The sequence below is a fragment of the Benincasa hispida genome, chromosome 5, assembly GCF_027475165.1.
Source record: "Benincasa hispida cultivar pf3 chromosome 5, pf3_genome.v1.1, whole genome shotgun sequence".
In the NCBI taxonomy this organism is placed as follows: Eukaryota; Viridiplantae; Streptophyta; class Magnoliopsida; order Cucurbitales; family Cucurbitaceae; genus Benincasa; species Benincasa hispida.
In genome coordinates this window covers 3,419,316-3,429,677 of record NC_143482.1, presented here as the reverse complement: position 1 = coordinate 3,429,677, position 10,362 = coordinate 3,419,316, and the positions used below count along the sequence as shown (strand labels likewise).

Below are 10,362 nucleotides of genomic sequence, written 5' to 3'. Positions count from 1 at the left end.
GTAGCTGAGTTCCCAACTCCCAAATCAAACGAATCCCTAAAGTGGTAGGTTTGAGTCGGCAATCAAGCCACTCGCACCCATGCAAATCAAAGAACCGCCCTAAAGGCAGAAGTTCCCAACTCACTCAGGATTGAGGTCATGTTACCTATGGTCATCCTAGTGAAGTGAAGTCTCTGTCATGAACGGCATTATATAACGAGACGTTAACACTTCGTGGTCAGATCTTATACAAACTCTTTGTATAGGATGTCCCCGCTCGCACGTTCCCACATGAATGATCAGGATCAGACCATCTATAGCAAGTCACAACACTTGTAACTATTCCACAAAACGGGTCGCATCCATAGCATTACCAGGATAAGGTTTCCCTCCTATATCTATATACTACAGACTATTTTGGTCATCACTTAAGACATGATTCACTTGTGTGTCACCACATACATGCTTAAGTTATATAATGACAACCAGGGATTTTAGTTTATTGGTTTGTAGTAAAGCAAATAAAACATCCAATGTTCATAGACAAGTAGTGAAGAAAATATCATGTATTATACATCACAAGTGTTCGTACAAAACTGTGTTTACAAACTACAGGACACGAGAGTTTAGGGCATCATCTCCAACAACTCCTACACAAACTCACTAGAGCGATTAGAAAGTTTTCTAACTGTATCCTCTAAATAAATACCTGGATTTACAGACGGATATGGCATCGACAACGATGTTTGGCTAGGCTCCTCCCAAGGAGGATAGTATTCACACTCAGGATCACATGAATTCTGCATTTGCATACTAGCCATAACTTGAACAATAGAGGTTAGTTCAAATATTTGATCTCTAAGCTCACGAATTTCTCTTATCTTTTGTGTTTCCCAATGTTCTACATACCTTGCTTGAAGAGTATAAATGTTCATGTTTTCTACCACTAAAAAATAAGTAGACACGAGAAAGGAATACATACATACATACAGTCAATTCTAACTAAAAGATATTAATTGGCTTGCTTCCCCTGCAGCGGCGCCATTTTTTACAGGCTCAAAACTTACGTCGTTAATAAATTTCAAACTTGATCAAAAGAAAATTTGTAAAATCACTAAACTACTTCTATTACTACTAAAACGTAGCAACAATAGTAAGTGCGGGATTGAACCACAGAGAAGCGAAGAATTAATTTCTTTTTGGGTTAGATTTGACCGTGGAAAAACAATAAAACAGTGTTTCGGTTTTTGGTTTTAAAATTGAAAACATGCAAGAAAAGAAAATTGTAAGGGATATATGAAACGGTAATGGATTCATCTAGTTCTCGGATCAAGTAACCATTCAATATAATTTAAATCATTGCTTTCCGCCAAAGTATCATGTTATCGAATTATGCATGCATAGCTACCAAATTAACTAATCTCTACAAAGGGCGACAATTTATTAATTTGAAACTAATCGAGCGTCCTAATTCGTAATTAAGGCTGGGCAGACCGTGCCCTAACTAACTGTTGGGATTGGTGTCCTAATTCTCTCGGAGTCTTATAGTTTTTAATATATCCACATTTTTATGAATAAAATAAAAGTTATTTTATCTAACATTTACTTATATCCAATAAACAAAGCTCCATGGTTATTATATGTAAACTTAAGTATGTATATGAAATATACAAGTGGATCATGCCTTAAGTGATAACCTAAGTAGGTCTGTAGTATAAGAATTAAGGAGGAATTTCTGATCCTAGTGACACTACGGATTCGACCCTCTTTGTAAAGGTTTGCAAGTATTGTGAACTACTACAGATGGTAGATCCTGACCATTCATGTGGAGACATGCGAGCAAGGGTGTCCTATACAAAGAGTTTGTATAAGATCGGACCACGAGATGACTAGTCTCTGTATATAACGTCGTTGATACTGGAGACTTACATCTCACCTAAACGACTATATGTGACATGACCTCAATCCTGAGTGTTTTGGAAACTCTTGTCTTTGAGGGCGGTTCTTTGATTAGTATGGGTGAGAGTGGCCAGATTGTCAACTCAACATACCTACCTTTTTAGGGTTTTTCTAATTTGGGAGCTGGGAACTCGGTTACATAATATGAAATTCCCTTCTTCCCCGAAGCAGAAGTAAGTAGATATATTGCTCCCTTAAGGGATGATTCAAGGCTTGAACATAGTGGCCACAACTTTTCTTTGGAAGAGAGGACTCAGTCATAGTAGGACTATGACTTATGTTCATTAGAGAGATCAGTAGTACTTAAGAAGTTAGATATAACTACAAGGGCATAACAGTTATTGGCCTAGCTGTACTTTCGAGCGATCTGTGAAGGGTTATCGCACTGTTGATGAAGGAAATCAGATACGAGGATTTCCATGAGCAGCGGAAGGATCTTTCCAAATTTCAATCATATGTGAACATACACAATTACAGTCGCAAACGGAAACAATAGGCTATGCGCAAAACAGAAATTACAACATGTTTTTCTACAGATCAAGGGAAAAATTCACATACCTTTGAAGACTCATTTTCAAGGCCCTTAATCTCGAACGCTCGTATAGCACGACCGCTACACTACACGATCACAACGAACTCAAACAAAGCGATCACCAAGGTCACAAACACTCTGAACACCACAAACGACCTCCATAGAACCTCAACTGTGTCGAGTTGAGTATAATGATGACGTAAATTTAGGATGCAATTATTTGCGATGCATGTCTTAGGTTATGCGTTGGTTTTCATGCATCAGTGGTCATGCGTTGGAGTGGAATGTATGCGTTAAGCTCTTATACAATGACCATGCGTTCCTGTCACAAGTTTTCTTGCGCTCTCGCCAAGTATAACGAGATCGCAAGTTTCTCGGGTGATCTGAGGTTGAACTCAGAGACTTGTAGCTAAATGTATGCGGTAATGTGTATGCAGCGAATAAATAAAAGAATGATAAGGGTTATGGGCTAAGCACTACTCCTACTCCTAATAACAGACAAAGTAATGGAAGTATGACTGAGAGGTAGAGACGCGGAAACTGTTAACGCATAGTAAAATGCATGGAAAAATAGATGAAAAGGCGGGGATTTCTTCATTGCAGCACTAAGCTTGACCGTAAGGGTAACCCCAGCCAACGCAAGCTATGCTATCATGCTATACACACTTGACCTAGACGCATGCGATGTATATGTTATAGTGTCGAGAAGCCTATTTCTAAGCCTCTATATGACCGCATACCACCATATCCTACTTAAAGGGTGCATACGCTATGTAGTAGCAAACGGAGCTTATTCCTAAGTTCCCCATTATTGCTTATGCGATCCAATCCGCTCTCCCGAGACTTAGATTTGGTTTTTAGACTACTCTTCCAAGTATGCCTAAATGATGAACGATGCACTCATAAGACAAGGTAATCGCATAAACTTGGCTGACGTAAGATTATTCCTATTCTAGTGAACATTTGCTTAAATTGCTTAATGCGACCAACCATTTACCCTCCCGAGCAATTAGTTGTTGTTGATTCTACTCATAGACAAGCATTGTGTCCGCTTATAGACAAGCGTTGTTACAACTTCATACTCATCAAATAAGGTTTTCTCACAATATTTGCGCAATGCACGCCCCCCGGTGGTTTGTTATATGCTTCATATTCCTATGTCGCATGATTAAGTGTGTGATACTTTAACAGTCTTACTTAGTGATGCAATGAAAGTAAAGGATACTACGTAAATGAAGATGGAGATGGAATTGAAGGAAATATAGAAATGCATTGATAAAAAATGTATTAATTCCTTAAGCCAAAATGTAATACAATACAAAGATAGAAGAGAAATGGAGGGCCAGCTGGAAGCAATGTTTTACTTCTAACAGATGTGTGTCAAGGTTGTCAGTGGTGCCATGGATGGGCGGTGGAGTAGAATCTCTCGAGCTCTAACTCCAGCGAAGGCTCCGGTCGTCACTCGAAATGGTTGAGGGGATGAAGAACTCTCAAGCTATCTTCTCACGCTTTCGTCTGGATCACAAGGATCCACCCGAGGATAGAAACTTTGATGATCTGAAATTCTGCTCTACGGCTTCTATTTATAGAGCTTGATCACTGACAGAATTTATGGACCTGCTCTGAATCTGACACTCGCAGCGCGATGGTCATTTTCTGAATCTCTACAGCTAACGACGTGGTAGGTGAAATGTCAACATCACTTTTTGATACTCCCGAGATATGCGTTCATGCTTGGTTTCTAGAGTATCAACGAATTCCACCACCCTTGCAGTCATCCTTCTATTATGGTTATTATTCTATAGCCACAATCTCTCTGCGATGACCGCATTCGCTTGATGGCTGCAACTTCTATGCGATGGACGCATGTGGTTAATGGCCGCAACGTCCATGCGTCGAACGTATACGTTCGCCTCTATGATGGAAAGATTCCCTACGTGGTCATCTTTTGCAATAGCCTGGCTTCCGTGCATGCAACCGCTTCCTGCGTTAGCTACAAAGATAGACAATTGAATGCATAATAACGCATAAAAGTGAGTTAGTTAAGATTCTTAATGCGATCGACGCAAACTCGTTTTCTCATGAATTTTTAATATAATCGCTGCATATTCTACTTAACAGCCCCCATAATTTTAAATAAAATACCTATAATGATGTGTATTTCTGACCTTCATCATATAACACCACTAAAAAAGTTACCTTAGTATTCTCGGTGTGAGAATCCAGAGTGTGGGCTCTATGTGGACTTGGTTAGAGGCAGAAACTGGAGGAGGAGCAATCGTGTAAATGATTGAGCAAGTAGGAGAAAATACAACCTATCGTATAGGTCGATGCTCAATCGTTTATCAAAAGCTATGCGATCGTCTAGCTGAGTGTCTATCGTGTAGGAACACTCCACGATCGTTTAGTCTCTCCAAGTCGTCTAGTAAATCTGATTTACTTGACAACTATACCATGAGTAATATCCGAGAGTGGAAATCTCAAATTCACATTCACTAAATTTAGGAAAATATTTTTTCTTTTATCTCACGGTTACCATGAAACCACCAATAACCTCCCACTCAATTGGTTGTTAGAGAAAAAGAGATAATTATCCGATAATGAATATTATTATAAATATAAATAATAACTAACTTACCATAATATATTTATAACCTATAGTTTTAATATTTCATCTCATGAAACATATAAACCATAGCTCTTTTTCTATTCCATGGTAGTTAATGTAAATCTCATTTACATTAACCCTCCACTAGATGTATCTCATACATCATACCGATCATATCATATATAATCGAATCACCTCTTGTCAGTTTGAACATTTCAAATCAATACCAAGAATTGATCCTCAACTTGAATCCATTGAACTACCAAGGGGACTTTATGAACCTATAGCTCGAAGCTCTAACGATACATAAATAACTGATTAAACTCTTTAGTCACGGGATCCACCATCCGTTAACTGCTAGGCACTCCACTAAAGTCAAACAACTGAACTCTCCTTACTACAAATATATTATGTGTCCATCTTAACTAATCAACAATGCAACAACCCTTCACAGATCTCTTGTAAGTACAGCTCGGCCAATAACCGTTATGCCCCTATAGTTACATCTAACTCCTTAAGTACCACTGATCCCTCTAATGAACATAAGTCATAGTTCTACTATGACTGAGTCATCTCTTCCAAAGAGAAGTTGTGGCCACTATATTCAAGCCCTAGAATCAACCCTTAAGGGAGCAATTTATCTACTTACCCCTGCTTCAGGGAAGGAGTGAATTTCATCTTGTGTAACTGAGTTCCCAGTTCCCAAATCAGACAAGTCCCTAAAAAGGTAGGTTGTTGAGTTGGCAATTTCGCGACTCTCACCCATACCAATCAAAGGACCGTCCTCAAAGGCAGGAGTTCCCAAAACACTCAGAATCGAGGTCATGTCATTTATGGTTGTTTAGGTGAGATGTAAGTCTCCAGTATCAACGGTGTTATATACAGAGTCTAATCATCTTGTGGTCCAATCTTATACAAATTCTTTATATAGGACACCCTCGCTCGCATGTCTCCACATGGATGGTCAAGATCTACCATCTGTAGTAGTTTATAACACTTGAAAACCTCTACAAAGCGGGTTGTATCCGTAGTATCACTAGGATCAGGTATCCTACCTTAATCTTTATACTACAAACCTATTTAGGTTATCACTTAAGGCATGATCTACTTGTATATCCCATATACATGCTTAAGTTTACATACAATAACCAAGGAGCTTTGTTTATTGGATATGAGTAAATGCCAGAATGAAATAACACTTATTTTATTTAGAATTACAAATAATGAGACTCCGGGAGAATTAGAACACCAATCCCAACAGTTGATTGGTTGATATGGACACATAATATATTTGTAGTAAGGAGAGTCTAGTTGTCGATCTTTAGTGGAGTGTTTGGTAGTTAACGGATGGTGGATCCCGTGACTAAGGAGTTTAGTCAGTTATTTACATACCGTTGGAACTTCAAGCTACAGGTCCATAAGGTCCCCTTGGTAGCTTAATGGATTCAAGTTGAGAATCAGTTCTTGGTGTTGATTTGAAATGTTCAAATTGACAAGAGGTAATTTGATTCTATATGATATGATCGGTGTAGTGTATGAGATACATCAAGTGGAGGATTAATGTAAATGAAATTTACATTAAGGACCATGAAAAAGAAAAAAAAAAACTATGGTTTATATGTTTCATGAGATGAAATATTAAAACTATAGGTTATATATATAGTATGGTAAGTTGGTTTTCATATATATTTATTATAATAATAATAATTGGATAATTATCTCTTTTTCTTTAATAACCAATTGAGTGAAAGGTTATTGGTGGTTTCATGATAACCGTGAGATAAAAGGAAAAATGTTTTCCTAAATTTGATAGTTGTTGAATTGAGAGTTTCTATTCTCGGAAGTTCTCACAGTGACTGTCAAGTAAATGAGATTCACTAAACGACAGCTGAAGAGAGACTATACGATCATGGAGTGAATCTATGCGATATTTCACTCAGTTGGACGATAGCTAAACGATCTTGCAACTTTTGCTAAACAATCGCTGAGCTTATTCTAAACGATTGGGCATCGTTTATATGATTGACCTTGTCATCTCCCACTTGCTCGATCATTTACATGATTGTTCCTCCGGTCTTGTCCTCTAACCAAGTCCACACAGAGCCCACACTTCTGGATTCTCACACTGAAAATACCAAGGTAGCCATTGTAGTGGTGTCGTACTCAACTCGACATAGTCGAGGTTTTTGGAGGTCGTTCGCTGAGTTCGAGCATTCGTGAGTTGCAGTCTTGGAGTCTGTTCAAGCGTTCGTGATCAAGGGAGATTGAAGATGGGTCTTCAAAGGTATGTGCATTCTTTCCCTTGATCGTATAGTAAAGCATGTTGTCATTTCGTTTTGTGCATAGCCTATATGTTTCCGTTTCTTGATTGTAATTGTGAATATTCATATACGAATGAAATTTGGAACAATCATTCCGCTGCTCATAGAAATCCTCATGTCTGATTTCTTTTCACTAACCTACATGCTTCTAGATGCAATTGGGTCCTTAGTGGTCATGAATAACTAAAAACACATGCATTAAGATACAAGATTTAACTATGTTGATTAAGTATCATGATAGCCATATTCAAATAATCAATTTATTCTTTAAATCTAGATTAAACGTGCGATGTAAAGATTCAAGGTCAGCCTATACACCTAAACATGCTTATCTAATCGATGCTACAAGGGTGAACTCAAAGCATGGACGGTTACAGGGATACGTGTGAGCTTGAATTTAACTAGCTAAGATATGCGATCATGATAGGGGCGTCAATCTAACACACAAAAGCAAATTTAAATCATGCAAGATTCAAAGAAAAACATAAAATCTAAATTTAAATGCAATATTGGACAAAAAACTCATCAAATCACAAGAATGCTCGATCCAAGAACTAAACAAAAGAATTACCTCATCGATTCGTAGACAAACCAACGAGATACGTCCAACACACATCCATAATCCGAAAATAAAATAAAAACTAACCTAAGGATATTGAAAACATAAAGGAAAAGGAAGAAGTCAATGCCTCTCCTCGGCCTCCATTAAGGAACAATACAATTTTCAGCATATGCCGACCTAAAACAGAAGAGAATTATTTATAGGAAAAATCAAGACAGCGTTGCAACGTTGATGCGACTGGAGGGGAGCATCGAGCTGGAAGTCCAACGCTAGGCCTGACGGTCTCTCTCTCGCGCGCTTTGTTTTCCGTCCGTATAAAATCGTAGCATTGCAACGCTGACAGGGAGCGTTGCAACGCTACCCATTCTGTCCACAAGCGTTAGGGTTGGAGCGTTGCCTGGCATTGTGATGGTGGCACTGATGAATCTCCAGAGCGTTGTGACGCTATGCTACGCTCCCCTGTACTCCAAGCTACTGCCTCCAAGCGTCAGGTGAGCGTCAGACTTAGGCAAATCAAGAGCGTTGTGACGCTTCGGCAAGGGCATTTTACTCATTTCAACTCATTTGAAGCCCGAATGCTCAAATCAACTCCAAATTGCTTCAAATTAACCCTGTTCTTCACCAAATGATTAGTTCTACCTCTTGATTACTCGATACCTACAAAATAGGGGAATAAACACGTAAAATCCGATAACGAGCTCGAATTAAGTTAGGAATAATAGCTCTTTTTGAGAGCTATCATCTATGTTTGATAAATTAAATTATTAATTAATCTATAGAATCATTTTTTAAATTCTAATTATTAGACTTCGTTGATTCTTTTAAAAACAAAAATAAAAAATGAAATGATTATCAAGAGTGGAAAAGGAAGAAATTGGGGAAGTGAGGCCACGAAGTGAAGAAAAGAAGCGGCTGCTGGCAATGGGTTGTTTGTAGACTGAAGGTTGGTCTGCAGTAACGTAAAAAGGGAAGGAAAGCAGTCGGTGTGAGTTAAAAATTTACATGCAACCTGCAAAATTCTTTCAAAAAGTTGAAGAGAGAACGAAGGAGAAGAAGACTTGTGATTGCTAAGGGAATTGGTGATCGGAAAGTTGAAGAAAACTGGAAGGGAAGCTGGATAATTTAAAGAAAAATCGTACCTTGATCGAAATTTGAAAAAAACCGAGCACCGTGGAGTTTGAGCTAATTTTGGGAGTTCGAGGGATTTTTGAAGCTTCAAACTTTAAGGTTATTTAACCTACAAGTTATCTAAGAATCTTAAGCAAAATAATTGAGGTTATTTGGTCTGGAATTTACGAATTTAGAGCTCATTTTCGTTGACAAAAACTGCCTCGAACAGGGTGTGTTACTGTGGAAGATTGAAGATTTCTCTCAAAACAGTCGAACAATTGGAATGTTTTATTCACTAAAGTTGGAGAGAATTGAGTAAGAAATAACTTCGAGGGCTGACAAAGGAGAACGAATTTGGGAAGGCCGTCAGTTTTTAAGAAAACATGTAGTTTTTTCGAAAACAGAAGAATTCGGGTTTAATGCAAATTCGTGGACTTAGAGGTTAAATAGAGGCTCCAACTTCGAATTTAAGTTTATTCTAAAGTCCCTCTAAAGCTTTGTAAAAGTTAATTTAAGTTTTATTGGCTGAAAATGTTGAATTTAGACTCTGAAAATTTCTGCAACTTTTTCATCGGGAAAACAGGGGATCGAGGAGTGTTTGATCAATTCCGGGAGATTCAAGGCGATTCGAGGCTCCAAATTTTGAAGTAAGATATTTTAGATGATGGGTAAGAGGTTTATATGAGATTAATTGAGCTTTTAATGACCGGAAATCGATGAAATTAAGTCTGAAGAGCTCACCGGAAAAGCTGGCCGGAATCTGGAAATTTTCTGGAGGTTGCAGATGACCACTGTCTATCATCTTTTGTCCGAGATTAAAAGCGGGAAATCCAATTTTAGGATAATTGAGGTGTTCTTGAGCATGATTAGGGGTCCAATTATGATACTTTAAACTTGAAATTAGGAGAAATTGGGATCTAAGTTAATAGTTGAAGTTGATTAAGGGGTCAATTTATAAAATAAACCCTAATTAGGGTTAATAGATTAGGTAAAATTAGACAAAATTAAGGTTAATTAAGATGTTCCTAAGCTCCATTTAAGTTCTCATGGGTACCAATTAGATGCTTTGACCTTAAGATTGAATTGATTTGGAACCATAAGTTAATTTTAATGTAATTTGAGGATTAAAGTATAAGGTGAAACCTTAAATTGGATAAGTTAGGGTTTGGAAAAAAATTAAGGATAGTTGGCATTTTTACGGCACCTAAAACCTACAATTGGAAATTAATTTTGGGACCTCAAGTTGATTTTAAGTAATTAAAGGACTCAATTGCAAAGTAAAACTTTAAAT

At 37.8% G+C, this 10,362-nt stretch overlaps 1 long non-coding RNA gene across 1 annotated transcript; it reads right to left on the bottom strand.

Moving 5' to 3' along the window:
- Window positions 1–7,870: 7,870 nt before the first annotated feature.
- Window positions 7,871–10,005, bottom strand: LOC150035848 (uncharacterized). Its single transcript, XR_016529835.1, has 2 exons — window positions 9,813–10,005; window positions 7,871–8,618 (listed from the first exon to the last, which is right to left on the bottom strand). It is a non-coding gene; the product is annotated as an uncharacterized LOC150035848 (long non-coding RNA).
- Between the last annotated feature and the right edge of the window lie 357 nt (window positions 10,006–10,362).